This window comes from Saccopteryx leptura, chromosome 3 (assembly GCF_036850995.1).
Source record: "Saccopteryx leptura isolate mSacLep1 chromosome 3, mSacLep1_pri_phased_curated, whole genome shotgun sequence".
NCBI classification, from domain to species: Eukaryota; Metazoa; Chordata; class Mammalia; order Chiroptera; family Emballonuridae; genus Saccopteryx; species Saccopteryx leptura.
Window position 1 is genome coordinate 83,757,601 of NC_089505.1, and position 20,257 is coordinate 83,777,857.

General features: G+C 55.1%; 1 protein-coding gene across 1 annotated transcript in view; it reads left to right on the plus strand.

The window, feature by feature from the left end:
* Positions 1–3,462: 3,462 nt before the first annotated feature.
* TTLL10 (tubulin tyrosine ligase like 10) overlaps positions 3,463–20,257 on the plus strand; it is a 54,078-nt gene continuing 37,283 nt past the window's right edge. The window contains exon 1 of the mRNA XM_066374761.1: positions 3,463–3,608. The gene's annotated coding sequence lies outside the window, so the exon portion shown is untranslated. The remainder of the gene's footprint in view (positions 3,609–20,257) is intronic.

Here is a 20,257-nt window from a genome sequence, read left to right on the forward strand (position 1 = left end):
TCTCAGGACAGCCCACGCTGGACATTATGTGTTGTGCTACTTGTCCTTTTGGAGGTGGCCAAAGGCTGGGAGTGTCTTGTTCCCTTCCTGCCTCCCCACAGCCTGACTGCCAGCCTGGGAGCCTTCCTGTTGGCCAGATGGAGCTGGGGACTGTCCCAGATCCCAGCCCACGGGCTCCTCGCAGCCACATTTCATTTCAGAAGGAAAGCCCCTTTGTCAGCTCCTTGTGCTGACCTGATGCTGCACTGCGGGCACCCCTCCCCTTCTGGGGAGAAAGGATAGCAGTCAGCTGTGAGCTCAGCCTTTCGAGGCAAAAGGAACTTTGCACACCTGAGTTTGTATCTTAGGAAGGGCCGTTTCCATCTCTCAAGACAGCAGCGGCTCTGCTGGGACCTCCTGACCCCCATGCCTGGGCTCCGGGATGTGAGGGGGGCTGGTGCCTGCTGGAAGGGGCATCGGCCTGGCTGGATGGTACCCTGTGGCTGTCCCAGGCTCCCTGAACTGTGACAGCCTGGGCTCTGGGCAGGCTTCTCCAGGCACCGTCTTCATAGCCAAAGGCTGGACTGTGTCTTCAGTAGCTAAGGGACCAGTGCTGAACCAGGTCTTCAGTCACCTCCCTGGAGGCATGCATGTGGAAGATACTTACACAAGCATGCACACATGTGCATACACATGCACACACAGGTGTATGTGTCAAACACATGCACTCACACACATGCACATAGTCTAACGCACATATGAACATGTGTGTGCACACACACGTAACTCATGCATATACACACATGCACATGCTCATGTGATACATGCAAACACAGCAGACCTGCTCTGAGGCCATCCTCCCAGCTGCCCAGCAGTGTCCCTGACATCACCCATCCTCTGGTGTCCCTGAGCTTCCCCATGGGTTGAAAGAGCTCACGGTCATGCTGCCTTTTCCACTCTGGACATGATACGTACCTGCAGGCAGAGCGTAGGTCCCAGAGGTGCAGGATGGACAGCTGGGTGTGCGCAGGTGGTCAGCAGCTGAGGGGCACAGCTCTGCGACACTCGCTCTGCTCTCAGGTCTGGTGCCCCGCCCAGAGGTCATATCGTTGGCCTCTGACCTGGAAGTTGCTCCAGGGGACAGACAGTACCTCTGACCTCTTGATTGTCTGAAGCCATGGTGTGGTTCCAGCACTGTGGCCTCCCTCTGAGCCTGTGGGCCTGGACCTGCTGGTTCCCCCATCCTCAGACCTACCACTAGGCAGTATATCTTCTGGCTTAAGGTTGCTGCCCACTCCTGCCAGGGATGAGGCATCTGGTCCTTGCAAATTCCTGTACATTTGTGGTTTCCCCACGGTTCGATCCTTTGCTCTGACTACAGGCAAGATCCCACATGCTCTGGCCCTGTCCCACTGTCACTGGCCCTGTCCCCCCCAAATACTGTCCCCCATTGCCGCAAGTGCCCCCCACCATACCTGCCCCCTCTGCACCTGCCCTGGCTTTCACTCCTGTCCACTCTATCCACTTCTCCCAAGGCTGTTGCCGTTGCTGGGGGCATTTACCCAAGAACCCCACCCCACCTCCTTTTCTTTGTGCGCATGCCCCCCCAGACTAAAGCCCCCATCTCCTGAGCCTTGGTTTGTGCCCTTTGCTTTTGCAGCCTCAGTGCCTGATATCACCTTGCTCCTAATTGGAACTCACGAACACCGTCTCAGAGGGTCCCTCTGATCCTCTGTCCCTTGGCCGTCTTGTCCCCTGATGTGGCGTTGGCAGCATCCCCTAAAAGGCTGCTGGTTTGTGACAGCAGTGAGCGTGCACCCCGAGATGCACCCGTTTGGTCTGTGCTTCTCATCAGTTTCTAACAGTGGGGTGCAGGCACCCAGAGCCCTGCGATCATCTGAATAAACTTCACCTCGTTCTGCTTCAGCTTGTGTCTCTGGTTCTGGGTGTCGGACACTTTCCTGAGCCCAGCTTCCCGAGATGCCTCCCTTGTGAGAAGTTTTCTCAAGAGCCTGGGGAATTGAACTTGTTAGGCAGTAAGCTCTTTTTTTGTCACCTGTTCCTGTTCTCGCCTGTGGAGGTTTGTTCTGAAATGCTGTCTGTGTTCCCCTCACCTGGATCCTCCTTCCTGAGAACGGTGTAGGCATTTAAATGCTGTTAGAACTGACATCTTACAGGCTGACCACCTGCAGTCACGACGAGGAATTCACCGATGGTCCCTCGAGTTCCAAGGGGAACTTGTGATGCCCCAGGTGTCAGAGAAGGGACGGGTGCATGGTGTTCACCGCTGTACCTGGCACAGGGAACACGGACCAGGGTGGGGTGGGGTGAGACCGTCCACTGTGGTTGAAAGCCTGGTGTTCAGTGTGTGGTGCCCACGTTCCCACAGGTGAAGAAGCAAGCAAAAGCTATGAATGAGAATGTCTCAGAAGAGAAGAGGGGACCCTGGGCCTTGTGGGGACACTCTAAGCCCATTAGCAGTCACAAGAGCGGCCCTTTCGGCATCAGAGCAGTGGTGTGTGTGAACCCAGCTTGTGCGGTGCTAGTGTGGCTGGGGTGGCCAGCTGAGGATGGGCTGGTGTGGGCAGGGGTGCCCCCACAAAGCTGTGCATGGGGCTGCAGGTGCCTACACCTCAACAGGCCGCGTCTCAACTGTCAGGGGTCCTGACCTTGTGGTCTCTTTTCTGTTACCTTTCTGCAACACCATGTGAGATGGCTGGCCTCAAGTGGATCCCTGCAGCCAATGCGTGGTCCCGAGGTTTTAGTCTGACTGTGGCCTGGACGAGAGCCCCTCCAACACATGTCCCTCCATGGCACTGAGCTGGTGGCCCATGTGTAGACAGAGCTGGACCGACACTGGCCACTGCAAGCCACGTGGCTGCCTGGACACCATCCTCTGAGGTCGGTGGTGATGCCATGTCCCATGGAGGCCCAGCATCCTCTCACATGGGGTCTGGAGGTCTTGCCTGGGATACCATGAGCGCAGGTCATGCCCATTCCAAAGCTCAAGAAACTTGAGGTCTTTTTAAAGGAAAACTGATTTTGGGATTTTCCTTTCCCAGCACACTGTGTGACGGTCACTCAGGGCAGGGCTGGGCTGGCTGTGGGCCTCCCCCAGCGTGGCCACAGGGCCCACAGGATCTCCGTGAGACTTCGGTTACGTTTAGCCGGAGCCCAAGTGAGGACAGGACGGCGGAGGAGTGTGGGGCAGGTGGGCAGGTCCCCTATGTGGGCCATGGTCGGGAGTCAGTGCCCACCTGAGAGGTGAGGCTGCTGGCTTCTGTCCAGCGGGGGAGGTAAGACCCACTCTGCTGCCCCTGTGACCACTTTCTTCCTCTGTTCTTTTTCTCTTCTCCCCCACCCCCCTAAAGGCAGCTTTCCTTGTTATTTCTGACGTATTTACTTTTGACTGAAAGCCCTTGGCATTCCTGTGTAGACAGACGCGATACACAAGCCTGGTTCTCTCTCAGAGCAGAAGTTAAAAATTATTCAACACGGAATTCCTGGGCTGTGCTGCGGAGGCCGGTTGTACCAGGCAAAGGTTTCCACCGCCTTCCGCGGCCGGCCAGGCCGATAACGCTGCTGGGGAGCCTCATCGCAGTGGCCAGACTCCGTCCTCTTGGGGCCAGGTAGGACTGAGGCTGACGGCAGCCCCTGGGAGAAGTTTGTCTTGTGGGGTCTGCGGTCGCTTCTACCCCCTCCCCCTCCATTCTGAAGCTTTTCTTTCTGAGCTGTGGTCCAGCCTGTGGTCATCTCTGGGATGGTGGGGTGCCGCCAGTGGCACTTGGGCATTAGGGGCCACGGGAGGTCCCAGCAGTGAGCGCAGAGGCTCGGGTCCTTAGCAGGGTCTGGGGTCATTGGGGACACTCACAGTAAGCTGCGTTTTTGTTCTTTGTTTGGGGTGAGATGATGATCGTGCCCTCAGCACACATTTGGGGACATTTCAAACAGCTGGAAAAGCTAAGGCTGGCCACCAGGCCCGTGCAGGCCAGCCGGCCACCTGTGGCCCCACAGTGCCATGGCCGCTGGAAATGCAGCCCCATGTGTCTGCATGAGAGGCCCCAAGGGACCCATAGCTCCCCTAGGGGAAGCTGGGCATTTGGCCCTCTGTGACACGTGTGGGTGTTTTTGGGAAAAGATGATTGCTAGGTCCCTAAACTGCTTGTAGGACCTAATTACGAGCCAGCCAGCTCTGAGAACACAGGCAGTCCTGGGCTCGGGAGGAAGGGAATGGGCCTGGGATGCCTCGGTTTACATTTCCCGGACATGGCAAGGCCAGAAAGCTCCTGCCAAGAAACCATATTTATTCCACATAATAAGACACAGGTGTACTGTGAATACCTTGTACGTGTGGCATTCCTCATTGGCTAGCGTAGGACCAACTCCCTTCGCCAAGGCTGAAATTCAATCCTGCTGTGATTTGGGAGCCCAGGGTATCACAGTGAATGTGGGGCCACAAAAGAAACGAGATGAGGGCCTAAGACATGAACGTCTCCACAGGGCCCGTGATCTCCAGGGGTCGCATGGCAAAACGGGCAGGTCGCTGTGGAGACCTGCCTGACCAGGAAGGTGGACATGAGTGGGGGTGTGGTCCAGTGATGAGAAATTCCAGGAAAATTGCTATGTCCCAGCAGGAAAGAGGAGAGGGAGACCGTAACGAGGGCAGGAACTGCCGCAGAGTTAGGAGAGGCGATTAAAAATGTGTCTGAAAAGTTTTTGTTTTTTTTTTAAATGAAGTCCTTTTTTTATTTTATTTTAATTTTATTTATTCATTTTAGAGAGGAGAGAGAAAGGGAGAGAGAGACAGATAGGGAGAGAGAGAGAGAAGGTGGGGAGGAGCTGGAAGCATCAACTCCCATATGTGCCTTGACCAGGCAAGCCCAGGGTTTTGAACCAGCGACCTCAGCATTTCCAGGTCAACACTTTATCCACTGTGCCACCACAGGTCAGGCTGTCTGAAAAGTTTGAGCTAACTTTTTTTTTTTTTTTAATTTTATTTATTCATTTTAGAGAGGAGAGAGAGGAAGAGAGAGAGAGGAGAGAGAGACAGGGGGGAGGAGCTGGAAGCATCAACTCCCATATGTGCCTTGACCAGGCAAGGCCAGGGTTTTGAACCAGTGACCTCAGCATTTCCAGGTTGACGCTTTTATTCACTGCGCCACCACAGGTCAGGCTTGAGCTAACTTTTGATAATAGGTCATTCCGATATCACTGGAATGACTCCCAGGCCTCGGAGAATGAAGACGGCACCAACTGAATTTTTAATTTCATGTTTCATCAGTTACACTTGTATGTCGTTTCCGAGTCAGACACCCCTTGGAGGCTGGACAAGCAGCCTCCCACCCACGCAGCCCTGCCGCTCCAGCCGGCCTCCACATCCGGCTTCTATTCCAGATAACTCTCTGCTGTTCATTGAATTTATGGACCAACGTTACTGACTAGCAGCTTCGGAGTGTTTGTTAACACGTTGGGTGTCATCTGTGGAATTCGCCCTAAGGAAGCTGCTGGCTTTTGCTTCTTCACCGCTCCCCCACACACACACACACTTGGGTTCCCCCGCATTTCCACAGTTACACGCTAATTTAGTTGGCTCTATATTCGTGCTCACACCCGGCAGGCGGTGTGCCGTGGTCATTGTCCCAGCCCGCACACGTGTGGTTTTCCCTGGAGTTAATGATCACCTTCCCGTTTTCCTGTTCGCTGAGTTTCCTCTGAACTTTTGACTGATTCATCCTCAGGCTCTGGCCAGCAGCTTAGATTGAAAGACACAGGGCCCCTGCGGGAACTGAGCTCTGCCCCAGCTGTGGACAGACCCTGGGTGTGCACAGAGTGGGACCCAGACTGCCCTGGCCTTCATCTTGAAGATGCCTTGCTTCTCCCCTGAGTGGGTTTCCAAGGACCCGTCTTCCTCTTCTTGGTTTCCTCCTTGTTTGGTGGAGCTCGTTTTCTGTCCATGTGGCAGACATGTGGCTTTAAAATACCTTCAGTCCCCTGTCTCTTAGGGGACAGGGTGGCAGGTGCAGAACACCAGCCGTCACCATCCTACCTCGAGCCGTGAACCTCTTTCCCCGATGCTGTGGGTAAATGTGGCAGCACTCTAACACAATCTCTGGCACGTTCGCTTTTCTTCTGGAAGTTTTCAGGGGCTCCTTTCTGTCCCATGTTCTGACAGGTCACAACAATGACCCTTGTGTGGGTCATTCGCATCCCCTTTGCTAGGTCCCCAGTGGCTCTTTCAATCTGGAAATTCCAGGAAATGTTGATTATTAATTTTTTATATCCTCCCTCTGTCCTCCCTGTTCTCTCCACCTGCTGTCAATGTCGTGAGGATCTTGGACATCGGACTAGCATCCAACAACCCCTCCTTTCTCTTCCCCTGGTCTTTCCATTTGCTTTCGTGGAGATGCTTGGACTCTGGTTCCATGTTCTTCCACTGAGCTTTCCACTTCTGCTGTCACGTTCATTTCCAAGTCACCTTTGCTCTCTAAGTATCTATTTCTACAGCAGCCTGATTTTCTTTCTGGGGTCACACTATTTTCTCTTACCTCTCTGAGGATATTAATATATAATAAGATTTTTAAAAAATGTTTCTCTTGGCCCTGGCCCATTGGCTCAGCGAGGAGGGTCAGCCCAGTGTGTGGAAGTCCCAAGTTCGATTCCTGGCCAGGGCACACAGGAGAAGCGCCCATCTGCTTCCCCACCCTTCCCCCTCTCCTTTCTCTCTGTCTCTCTTCCCCTCCTGCAGCCAAGGCTCCATTGGAGCAAAGTTGGCCTGGTCGCTGAGGATGGCTCTATGATCTCCACCTCAGGCACTAGAATGGCTCCGGTTGCAACAGAACAACGCCCTAGATGGGCAGAGCATCACCCCCTGGTGGGCATGTCTGGTGGATCCCGGTCAGGCGCATACAGGAATCTGTCTGACTGCCTCCCAACTTCTAACTTCGGAAAAATACAAAAAACAAAAACAAAACAACAAAAAAATGTTTCTCTTTGCACTGACTCCAGGGAAACACAGTTAACTGTTTATAGTATATATATATATATATATATATATATATATATATATATACACTGCTCACAAAAATTAGAGAATATTTCAAAACAAATATGAAGCGATAAAAAAAGAAGCATTTGGGTTTTTTTATTTTATTAAACAAGAACATCAGAGAAGCAAACAACAAGTCAAAGAAAGTTGTTTGGTTATGCAAATGAGATGCAAAACCAAATTTTATTTCATTGGTGGAAATGTACTATACAGAAGGCTGAAAGTACTAAAGTATCTATCTGCACATTCCCAGATACCCTAATTTTTGTGAGAGATTTTATATATATATAATTGTTTATATATATATATATAAAATGTTTGTGTATATATATACATATACTGTATACATACATATTTATATAGTAATCATTTATATATAGATATGGGTTCTGTGGGTTTGAAAACGTTTAGATATTCATATATGCAGAAAAGTGAAAATAAATACCACGTTAAGACAAATGTCTGTCTAAGTTGCATTTAATAGGTAAATGCGCCTGTTGCAACTTGTGTACTAACTCACCTTAAGAACAAACCTATGGAACCTATCTTGTGCGTAGCCCCAGGGAAGGCCTGTATATATATATTTCTGTATTTTGTTACAGTCACGCTGACTGTATCAAAGTTAAGAATTCAATATAGAAAAACATTCCACAAGCAAAGTCAGCAGAAAAATCATTGATGTAAGAAAATATTTTAGGCCCTGGCCGGTTGGCTCAGCGGTAGAGCGTCGGCCTAGCGTGCGGAGGACCCGGGTTCGATTCCCGGCCAGGGCACATAGGAGAAGCGCCCATTTGCTTCTCCACCCCTCCGCCGCGCTTTCCTCTCTGTCTCTCTCTTCCTCTCCCGCAGCCAAGGCTCCATTGGAGCAAAGATGGCCCGGGCGCTGGGGATGGCTCTGTGGCCTCTGCCTCAGGCGCTAGAGTGGCTCTGGTCGCAATATGGCGACGCCCAGGATGGGCAGAGCATCGCCCCCTGGGGGGCAGAGCGTCGCCCCTGGTGGGCGTGCCGGGTGGATCCCGGTCGGGCGCATGCGGGAGTCTGTCTGACTGTCTCTCCCTGTTTCCAGCTTCAGAAAAATGAAAAAAAAAAAAAAAAAAAAGAAAATATTTTAATGCAGATAACAAGTGGTTAAAGCCAATTTGTGCTAAGAGCTCCTATAACTTGTCAAGAAAAAGACAAGCAACACCCTGCTAAGATGAGCGAGGGCTATGAGTAGGCAGATTCACTAGCTGTCCCGGGAGCAACAGTGACTGACACGGGGACGGTCCTGGGGAAGGGTGCCCTGTGCCAGGTGCACCGAGGCTGGGCCTCTCCGGAGACAGCCCCGACAGCGCGGGTGCTGGGCGGGGCAGGAAGAGCAAGCGGGTTGCCCTGCCTCAGCGTCGGTCAGCACAACCAGGGTGACCGCACCCAGAGGGAGCTGAAAACCCTGGACAGCTGGGGCTGTGGGCCTGCCAGAGGGGCCTGGGCGGCCCCTGGCTTCACCAGAGGGGAAAGGGCATGTGGGAAGTCACACAGGTGACAGGAAGCAGCAGAAGCATGGATGTTGGAGGCCCTTGGGGAAGGTGGGCTGCTCATGCTGCCAAAATCAGAAGCTTTTGAAGCCAGACTCCCTGCGCCCCTCATTCCCAGATGGACGGACGGACATCTCGCAGTGCAGAACGCAGTAGACCAGCGCAGCAGGGGCTAGTTGGCCCGTAGTCAGCTACTGCAGCCTTCAGGAAGGGCCAGGCCGGGGGCTTGAACAATAGGCATTTGTTTCCTCAGGGTCCTGAAGGCTGGAAGTCCAAGGTCCAGGCATCGGCAGGGCTGGTTTCACCAGAGGCCTCCCTCCCTGTGGCCTCACGTGGCCTTTCCTCTGTCTGTGCCCCGCTCTCCTGTTCTTTCAGGGACAGAGTCAGACTGGACGAGGGCCCACTTTCGTGCCTCGTTTTACCTTAGTCACCTGTTTCAGGCCCTGTCTCGAAATACAGTCACATTCTGAGGCACTGGGTCAGGGCTTCACTTACGAGTATTGGGGACAGAGTTCAGCCATCACAGGGTGTTAGGTGCAGCCCCTCCATGAGGGAAGGGGTCCAGGTGACTCGGGTGGGGGGCAGACCTAGGTGAGAAGTGGAAAGTCCACCTGATGCACCTTTCTTGCAAAACCACCAGTAAGAATCTGTAGTCGAGCTGTGGGGTCCACTTATACATGCATTCCCTTCAATAAATACAGCTGGCCCTGCATAACCGCGGGTTTCACATCGCGATGCAAACCACTGTGTATCAGACGTAGTATTTTGGGTCTACAGCTGGGAATCGGGGTTGGGCATAAGAAAATATTGTTTTCTGATCCTCCGTTGGTTAAATTGTGGAGGGAGACGCGCTGGTGCCCGGGGACATGGACACGGGGACTCTGCCCAGGGAGGGAGAGGAAGCGGCATTGCAGGGTGGCCATGTTGCACAGTCCCTCAGAAGAATCTGTACACACACATTTGTGTGAAGGAGAAACGAACAGAAATGCCTCTTATAGAAAAAGCATGGGGAAGATGCACCCAGTCAGACAGGGACTGAAGTGGAATCCCCAATGCACACAGTGGGCGGCCTGGGTCTCCTTCTTCAGCCTCTAGTGTGTCCTTCTCAGACGGGGTTCACCGTAAGGGTGATGCTGCCCTGTGGACGGAGGCCTGTGGGTGAGGCTGGGAGCAGGGCACACAGTGGGCTCCCCACCCACCAGGTCTCAGTGGCCACCCCACCCCACCTGCCACCCCAGTGCCAGGAGGCCCCCGGGGGGGGGGTTCTGCTTTAGACCCAGAGTGTCCGTTCCCAGGCAGTGGAGGAGGCGGCCAGCGAGACAACAGTTCCCGTGTTTAATGTTTCACTTCCTCCCCTGTATGATTAACCCTGGATAGCCCTTCCCTCCTGCAGAAATCCACCTCCAGTGCCTGCCCAGGGACAGAGCAGTGACCTCTCCCTCCCAACCCATCCAGTGTGTGTTGGGTCAGTACAGGAACTTTGTGGACACCTGTGGTGTCTGTCTGCCTGTCCATGAGATGGACAGGCCAGAGCCAGGTTCCCAGGTCTGTTTGGATAAATGCAGAGCTTACTGGAACTCAACCCCATGGATGGTGGGTCTGGGGAGGGTAAGTGTCCCAGAATATGGATCCTGAATTTTGTTTTCCTGATTACTGTGCACGTCTTTGATGGTATGTGTGAGAAGTCAGTGGTCAGGAAAACTTGGAAAGTTTCTCTTCCTCCTAAGAAACAGGCCCAACATGAATAGCACGGTGGACATTACCTTATTGCAAAATCCCATCGCCCTCCACACCCTTACCTTTTAGGGCCCCAGTGCGCCTGTACCCCCCACAGGAGCCCCAGGTCTCCCACCCCCTCCCTCTCCCACTGTAAACACCTGAACAGATTGGTGCCTTCTCTCCATAAAACCATTCTGCACATCCTGTCAACATCAATGCCTCCCAGGATGTCACCCTGTGGTACCCAGCAGGTGAGGTGGCCTCAAGGGAGGGAAGGTCTCCCACGTGCCTGGCTATGGTCATCCCCATGTGAGGAGTCCAGAGATTTCTACGTCCTTACGGCTCCTGCGTAGACTGTGAACCATCAGCAGAAGCAGGTCTGTCTCTGGTCAGAAAGTGTGGACCTTGGGTGGGTGTCCTTGTGGCCCATGGCTCCAAGGGTGGTGATGGGCACCCAAACTTGGGCAAGGGGCCTGCTATACCCCTTTGAGCTCAGGCAGAATGGGGGTGGGAGCCCACAGGGGAGCCACAGGGTGTCCACACCTGCAGCCCCAGATCCACACCACCCTCGCCAGCCACCTGGGTGCCCTGAGGAGGCCCAGCGGGAGTGGGGGGCAGCTGATGAGGGGCAGGCAGAGCTCTGAAAAACACGGGGTGGAAGCTGGGGACTGCATGGTGGACAAGGTGGCCCTGGAGGGCTCTGGGCTCAGCAGAGGTGTGGCAAAGCATGAGTATTTGGAGGGCTATGAGTGGAGGTCTATGGGGACTCCTTGTCCTGAGAAGGAGGCCCTGGGGTCCATACCCTGTGGGTGGGCTGGGCTGGCAGGTGGAAGGCAGGTGTGGCCACCAGTAGCAGAACAGGTGAGGTCAGAGGTGTCCTCCCTGGGAAGGCAGCCTGGGAGAGGAGCTGCCTGGGCCTGTGGGGCTGAGGCTGGCGTGGGCAGCAGCTGGGAGAGCACAGAGTGGAGGCCACATGCTCTCTGGGCAAACACCCTAAAACCTGCCCGCAAGTAGAATCCAGATACAGAACTTGAAGCTTCTCTGCCGTGAGCAAACACAGCCTTTTGCTGAAGGTTGGTGGGGAGATCTGGTTCCCCGGGGGGCCCTAAAGATGCAAAGCCAGTGGGGTGAACAGCAGGGCGGATCTTCCTGGTGGGACTCACGCAACCTCCCTTCATTTGCCCGGGTTAATTCAAGTGCAGGTGCAGATATGCAAACAAAGGTGGGGCGCCAGCCGGCTTAACCCTCTAGGCACTGTGAGAGCTCCAGGCAGGGGGGCCGACCAGTGTGGGGCTGGAGACTGGAACCTGGACCAGGCTGTCAATTTACCCTGGGCACTTGGCCACATGCCTTTGATGGCAGCCCTGCAGGTTGACAGGGTGGGGTCAGGACTGCGAAGGGAGAGAGGCAGCCCCTACCTGCTTCTTCCACGAGCATACACCTGGGCACAGAGCCCCAGCACCTGTCCCCAGCCCCAGCCCCGCCCCTTCCTTAGTTTTCCAGCTAACAATGCGGGTGGGGGCTTTGTGGTGGCCTCACTCTGGGGACTGCCTGTTAGGAAGGGTGGGGCGGGTGCGGTGGGTGGGGAGCCCAGCTTTGCATAAGGAAACCCGAGCCCCCACCAGGTGCACAGAAGACAAAGGCAGTGGGGCGGCTTGGAAGGGTAGGGCCTCTGTTGTGCTTGGGAGGGGGATGGGAGGACTGGAAGGGAGAGGAGGTGAGCAGGCAGCCCAAGGCAGAGGTTCCACATACCCCTGCCCACCTCCTCTGCCCACCCCTCCCCTGTACCTGTGGGCTGAAGGGGCGCCTGGAGCAGGGCAGGCTTGTCCTGGGGGCCATCTTTTAGTTCTGTGACCAAATCAGTCCTCAGAGAGGGTTTCCCTGGAAAGGGCAGAGGCTTTAAATGAAAGTGGCTTTGCAGCCCCCCGCCCCCCCTCGCCATTTTCCCTGTCTTTATTCACTCACAGACCTGGACTGCAGTCCTGGGCACCACAGCCCTCTCATGTCCAGGGCAGGGGTCTCTGCCACCTGCAGTATCCCGGGTGCACATGGGCACCCCCTGGGGGCTGGGGATACACGGAGCAAGGGCTTCTTGCAGAGAGGACCCCTCACCCCTACCTGGAGTGTGGCACAGCCTCTGGGTTGGGTTCAAAGCCCTGTGACCCTGGGAAAGGGTTCAAGTCTCCTGTCACTGCCAAGGGAAGGCCTTTGGGGCAGGCAGCCATGGACATTGGCGGGATGGAGCTGGGGGTGGGGAGTTTTCCTGAGGTCTCCCCACTCTCTCAGGGCTTCTGGGGCCGGGCAGGGACCACTCCACTCCCTGCTTTTCTGGGCCTTCCGCCAGCCCCTCCCTGTGGCTCTTCCTGCTCTGGGCTCCTCATGCTCCGCAGGCACACAGACGCTCAGTCACACACCACAGCCCCACGTGCCCCATGCACAGCTGCGTGCACACACTCAGAGCTGTGTGCCTGGAGCTGGTGGCCATGTGACGGCCAGCAGGGCTCTCCCCAGTCCTGGGTTCCAATTCCAGCCTTGGGCCCCATTCCCAGACTGTGGGCGCCTCTGGCCTTCCTGCCTTCCATGGGCTCTGGGAGGGAAATGGGGCAGGCAGCCCTGGAGCAAAGACAACCAGATGACCTCACTTTCTTGGGTTTCATCAGGACTGGGGCTATCTTGACCGGCCGTCACCCTCGGCTCCACCTGACTGACTGCAAGCTGCCTGCTCCTTCCAGCCTTCCTTCTCCAGGAACAGGCGTGGCCCTTGCTCTACTCCACCCCTGATGACTCCTGCAGGAAGCCCTCGCTGACTGCTTCCCTGAGCTTCCCTCACACTCTGGACTCATAGGCAGGCAGCAGGACAGAGTAGAGGAAGCAGTGGAAGAAAGGAAGGGGGTAGGGAGAAGAAGGGGGAGAGGGAGGGCCCTGCAGGTTTGCAGGTGCTTTGGTCACAGGTGTGTACTGGAAGCCCCTCTCCAAGAGATGGCTCCCTCCCCACCTGTGGGCCAGCCCAGGGCTTACTGGTCTGAGGAATGAAGTGAATTTTCCAGAAAGCTGGGTTTGAACTTACACAATTCAAAGAAAGCATCCTTTATCCGGGGCTGTGTCCTCCCCACTGACTGGTGTTGAACCACAGTTTGCTTTGTAAGTGGTAGCTGGGAGAAGGGGGCATTTTGAACATCCTTTTCTGTCAGATAAGCATGTGCTTGTCCCCAAATTTGGAGACGGTAGGGCTGTATCTGAGTTTTTGTTTGTTTGTTTGTTTTAAAAGATTTTATTTATTGATTTTAGAGAGAGAAGGGGAGGAGGAGCGGGAAGCATCAACTCATAGTAGTTGCTTCTTGTATGAGCCTTGACCAGGCAAGCCTGGTGTTTCGAACCGGTGACCTGAGCATTCCAGGTCAATGTGTTATTCGCTGCGCCACCACAGGTCAAGCTGTATCTGTGTTTTTGGAGAGTAGAGCAGAACAGTGGCCAAAAGCTGGGCTCCTGGGCCTCCGGGCCCCCCAGGGTTGAGGGGCAACCCTGCTGACCGGGAAACCACTCACTGCCCCCTGGTCTCACATGGATCTTTGGGTTTTGATTAGCGCTGTCCTGAGTATGGTTGGCCATCAAGGAGGGTGGTCTTGGAGAGGTGGTCGACACCCAAAGGCCGGTTCTGGCTTCTAATCTCGGAATCTTGGACGTAGCAGGACACCCTGTGGGGTGGCCGCTGGCATGAGGTCATGTGCAGTTGGGAGCAGCCCTTGGGCATGCTCTGAGGGAGCTGTGGGGTCTGAGATGGTAGGAACTGCATTGGAACCCAGGTGCTTTGTGCTCAAATAGAGGTGTGCCTCTCCAGTGTTCACCAGAAAGGGAAGCAGCCCTGCTCAGGGGCGGCTCAGGGGCAGCTCAAACTTCTCACTCCCCCTGGGTACTTGCTACCTTGTTATGGAAAAGACAAAAGGCAGGCCCTGGCCGGTTGGCTCAGTGGTAGAGCATCGGCCTGGCGTGCGGGAGTCCCGGGTTCAATTCCCGGCCAGGGCACACAGGAGAAGCGCCCATCTGCTTCTCCACCCCTCCCTCTCTCCTTCCTCTCTGTCTCTCTCTTCCCCTCCCACAGCCAAGGCTCCATTGGAGCAAAGTTGGCCCAGGCACTGAGGATGGCTCCATGGCCTCTGCCTCAGGCGCTAGAATGGCTCTGGTCGCAACAGAGCGACGCCCCCTGGTGGGCATGCCGGGTGGATCCTGGTCAGGCGCATGTGGAAGTCTGTTTGACTGCCTCCCACGTTTCCAACTTCAGAAAAATACAAACAAACAAACAAACAAAAGACAAAAGGCAGAGGAAGGGGGAGGAGCAGGGGAGGAGCTTCAACAGGAAAGGTCAAGTGGGAGAGGGGTGGGCTGGTGTCCTTGGCCTCAGCACTCCTGGGTCCTGGTATAAACTGTGGTGCTGCTTTGTCCTCCTGTGTCCTGGGAGTGAGTCTGCAGGGTGAATCTGAGAGCAGCAGCCCCTGACCCCACGCCGTAGGGGGAGGAGTTGAGGCGCGGTCATGTCCTGAGTGATGTGTGAACCCCACAGTCTCACTTCTTGGACAGGCCTGTAGGTCTGCTTGGAAGAGAGGTGTGCTGCCTCCCTGGGGCGCTTCCGGGGAGGTAAACCAGTAAGTAGAGTGTGGATGTTAAAGTGAAAATGGGTCAGGGTCCCCTGTGTCAGGTTCTGAGCCACCTTCATGGGGCAGGTCTGCTTCTCAGCGACAGAGGCTCAGGCAGAGCCAGCAAAAGGCAGCTGGGCTGTGTGCATGGGGCACCCTCCAACTCACGCCCCAACATCCCACACTGAGCTCAGGCTTCAGGCAGAATGAGCATAAAGACCTTGGTGGGCATTTCAGTTCCTGGCTGCAGAGCCCACCCCTACCCCTGCTGCCCCCAGCGCCTTCTGTTCCACCGGGAGCTCCCAGGCAGCTGGACCTGGTTGCCATGGGCACCTCTGGCCTCCTCTGGCGGCTGCTGTGGGACAAGGTATGGAAAATCCCCAGACAGACTTTTTCCTTGAAAGACTCAAAGCCCAGATAGAATCTGTTAGCTGAACATCAAATATAGACCGTCTCCAACTTACAATAGTTCCTCGGGATTTTTCTACTTGACAATGGTGTGAAAATGATACGTGTTTGGTGGAAGCCATACTTTGGATTTCAGCCTTTCCCTGGGCTAGCAAGGTGCCACGATTCTCTCTGGGACGCTGGGCAGGGCAGCGGGCTGGGACTCCCGCCAGACACACGATTGCGAGGGTCAGCACTGGGTGCTTTTTGGATGCCATGTCTTGTATTTTCCCATCCTATCGCATCTACAAATTGCCACCCCACCCCAACCCATGTCTCTTGCTTCTGGTGATGAGAGGAAGGCATGACTTGAGATGGAACTCAAACATCACCACTGTGGCTAATGGAAGTCTTCTGAGCACATTCAAGGCAGTCTGGGCTCAGCTGGGACGTTCATAGGTTAGGTGGATCAAGTGCATTTTCGACTTACGATGTTCTCAACCATATGGGTTTATAAGATGTCCAGGATGGTGCTTGACCATCCTCCCATGGGATGTCATGTTGCCCAGCGAACGGTGAATGATCAGGACTCGGATGGCTTCTGTCATCCTGCCTTGGGTTATTATTTAGATTTTTTAGGTGTTTATTGCCCACAAGCCTATAATGGCATTTGACCACAGCCCCTTCCTGGCTGACCACTCAGGAGCCGCTCCTGGCTGACGTTTTCACAGATGGTTATTCTTGCCATAGCATTGTACCCGGTCAACAGTGAGACTCCTCTGTGCTTTGCTCAGAAAGTTCCAGAAGTCGATGTGGCCACACACCTCCACTGGCACAGATGGGCCCTGCTTTGTTCTCTGCAACGCTGGCCCCTGATGACTGTCAGTCTAGCAACCAGCCTCGCCCCCCCCACCCCCCGCCAGGCAGCAGCCCAGGCCCTGGCTCCCTGGTCAGCCTCCAGTAGCCGGATGCCTATTGATGGTGCCAGTACATGATCAAATGGGTGGGACATCACGGAGGACGTAAGGAACCTCTAGTTTGGGGTATGAAGGCTCCTGAACCCCAATGAGATACAGGGGTCCTGAGGTGCCACCTGGCGTCACATTCTGAGTTTTAGTAGACCAGAGGCCTACCTCTAGGAAGAGGATAGGCAGTCCCCCCTCTGTCCCCATGGTACTGGAGTGGACTCCAGGAAGGCCCTGCGCTATCCCCAGACTTGGGGAACCACCCAGCCCACCTGCTCCATCTGGCTGGGCAGGACATCCGCCCAGACCATCAGCAAAGCAGCCCTGGGACTCCTCCTCTGACTGTCCTTATACCCCTCTCTGAAGTCCCCTGGGGTTTGAGACTTCAGGTCCAGAGCTGTGCGCTGGTCCCCTCAAAGGGACCTGCCCCTTCTCGAAGCCTGTGGATGTCCCTCCTCTTTGACCCCCATCTCCTGCCTCCTCCAACCCCCATCCTCAGAATCCTGCTTCCCTAACAGCTCTCCCCAGCCCGTGGCCCTGGGCCAAGAGTTCACCCTCTGTTCTTGCCGGGCCTTCCCACATCCTCTCACCCTCACTATCCCCACAGGGGACCCTCCAGGGGGCCCAGGCCCCCATGAACATGTCCAGGCCTTGCCTCCTGAGCTGCAGCCTGCAGCTTCCAAGGTCAGTCTCTGAAGGCCCCTCACCGCCCCTTGGACAGACCCAGTGAGACACTCCTTATTTTGTGGACTTCACCCCCCTTCCTTGTCAAGCTTGTCCCTGGTCCCCAGGGCAGCCTGATCTTCTCCACCTCCTCAGCTCCCACCCCTGGCTGCAGGAATGGTGCAGCCTGGTGCCTCCTCTCAAACTGGTCAGGCCCCGAGCCATCCCTGGGGTAGATGCCATGTTCCTGGCTTAGGGGAGCGTGGGGCCCCCACAGTGTCTGTCTTCACCCCCTGTGCTAGCCCTGCTATACCCAAGCATGCCGCCCCACCTCTGAACAAAACCCTCCTTAACCCCAGCGACCCCTCCAGCCACTGCCCTTCTCTGTCTCCGGGTCAGCAAAGTTGCTCACTGCTTCCCTCCTCCCTCTAGAACCCACAGTCTGGCTCCTCCCTCCTGCTGCCTGCCTGGTCAAGGTCACAGTGACCTCCCTGCTCCATCCATCCTGGCGTCCTATGGCCTGGCCTCCGTGTCACCTCCCTCTTCCTGCTCCCCAACCCCTATCCACCTGAGACATCTCTGCTTCCCAAGACACAGCTTCTACATCCAGACCCCAGCCCCACCCAGCGGTACTGGACCCTAGGGTGGAGCTCCTACAGGTCTGGAGCGGGAACGTGTCTGGTCAGCTCAGATGTAGATCTACCTGGTCACAGGTGTGTGACAGCATGGGCCCCTGGCTCCCCAGTCCCCCAGCCTCCCAAACTCCCAGGCCAACCCCCTGCAAGGCCCTAGCTACAGTTTATTTCTTTTTTAAAAATTTTATTTATTGATTTTTACAGAGAAAGGAGAGAGGGAATGAGAAATAGCAACTCATAGTAGCTTCACTTTAGTTGTTTGTTGATTGCTTGTTGTATGTGCCTTGACTGGGCAAGCCCAGGGTTTTGAAATGGCGACCTCAGTGTTCTAAGTCAACGTTCTATCCACTGCGCCACCGCAGGTCAGGCTAGCCATAGTTTTAAGCAAAGTATTGACCCTTTTCATCAGACCTCTCACCCACATTATAAAAACACCAACTGACCGATTGTTTCTAACTGTTGTAGCCACATTTGGGGGACCCAGCTTTTGGTGCCCCTCACATGAGCCCAGAGAGGATGACCAGGCACAAGTGTTGAGGGGCTCAGGCTGTTTTCAATCAGTTCTGATACCTGTGACTCTCATGGGTGCTGGTCCTCTGGTCAATCACTGACACTCTTGGGGTTGGGCTGGGGGCCATGCGCCCGCTGAAGTGTCTAACCAGCAGCTGACATATTTTTGCCCAAAGCTTCTACCTCGGTTTTCCCTCCCATACCTGGCTGCCTCAGCATTCATTTACACCCTGCCACAGCCCAATCCATGTCATCCCCTTCAGGAGCCCCAGCCCCTGACAGACATATCCACTTGGGAAATGGCCTGTCTGCAGCAAACCCCTTGCTCTCAGCACGCCCTGCAATCCTCAATCTCTGCCTCCATCTCCCATCTCCCTGCAGCCCTCGCCCTTGGCCCTGGCTGGCTTCTTACCCCCTCCCCTCGCTCGGCCCTCTGCTGCTCACTGCGGGTGTCCTGGCCTAAACCATGAGCAGATGGAGGTGAAGGGATTCCAAGTTGCCTGTCCTCTCACCCCAAGGGCCAGAGTTCCTACAGGAGCTCAGTCGCATAGGGGTGGGGACCAGAGTGTATTGACAGGAAGTAACCTTGGAGACAAAGGCAGGTGGGTGGTTCCCAGGTAGGGTGGGGGTCATGGTGGATGTTCTTTGAGGGGTAAAGGGAGGACGTGTTCTGGAGCCAGACACAGGTGACTGTTGTACAACACTGTGAATACACTAAATCTCCCTCAATTGTTCTTTTTAAAATGGTTAACTTTGCCCTGGCCAGAGAGTTTGGTTGGTTAGAACAGTGGTCCCCAACCCCCAGGCCACGGACTGGTAGCGGTCCGCAGAGAAAGAATAAATAACTTACATTATTTCCGTTTTATTTATATTTAAGTCTGAACGATGTTTTATTTTTAAAAAAATGACCAGATTCCCTCTGTTACATCCGTCTAAGACTCACTCTTGACGCTTGTCTCGGTCACGTGATACATTTATCCGTCCCACCCTAAAGGCCAGTCCGTGAAAATATTTTCTGACATTAAACCAGTCCGTGGCCCAAAAAAGGTTGGGGACCACTGGGTTAGAACATCATCTTGAACACAGAGGTTGTGGGTTCGATCTCCGGTCAGGGCACATACAGGAACAGATTGATGTTTCTGTCTCTCTCCCTTCCTCTCTCTCTCTCTCTCTCTCTCTCTCTCTCTCTCTCTCTCTCTGAAATAAATAAAAAATTAAATGAAGTTAATAATAATAATAAAATGGTTAACTTTGTGTTATGTAAATTTCACCTCAATTACAAAAAAAACGCCCTGAAAAGTGAGCTCCTCCCAAACCCCCTGGCAGGCAGACCAGGATCCAGGTGCTGGGGGCCGCTGGGCCCTTCCTGGTCCCCTCCCTGCGTCCCTCCCCCCTCCCTCGTGTGCACTGCCTCTGAAAAACAAACGCTCAGTGCCGGGTGGGAGGCCCCATAGCACAATTATACTCCAGCGAGTGGAAAAAGGAGGTGGTAATTTTCTCCCGCCCCTTCCCAGGTGGCGGCCCCAGGCATTTTGGTAACTCTTTCCTGCCTTTGGAGACCAATTACCCAGGTGGCGGGGACAGGCAGGGCCCAGCGGCCTTGTTAACTCGCTGCCTCTGCCTCAATGGGAGGAGGGAGGCTGGTCCAGGGCCTGGTGGGGCAGAAGGAGCCTGGCCAGGCCCAAGGCCCCAGGTGGGCTCAGCCTCTCCCAGGCGAGGCTGCCGGCATACAGAGCTGCAGAGTTTCTTCCCTGCAAGGCAACAGCCCAGCTGATACCTGCCGTCCTGGTGCCGGGGTTGCATCAGACAAGGTCCCGTGGGGGTTCCTACAGCACCTGAGGCCCACGTGTGCCTGCCCCACATGCCGGCTCCCAGCCCCAGGCCAGAGCTGCCTCCCTCAGAGTCCCCTCAGCGGCCTCTCTTTCCCTGCCAGATCAATGTGGGGTTCTGGACAGTTCTACCTCCGTCCTTTGTAAGTCCACTCAGACTGAACGGGGCAGGAGGACAAACTAGAGGCCTCTCAAAGTTCCAGTGGCAGAAGCCAGGGTCCACGGCTCTTCTTGACACCTTGCCCACCTCCATGGAAGCAGAGAGCCCAGAGCCTCTGCCCCTCCCTCCCTGTAACCCTGAGGCTGCCTGCTGGTCCCCAGACAGAGAATTCAAGGCCACACTGTCCTGCTCTGAGTCAGCCACAGGAATCCATGGGCAG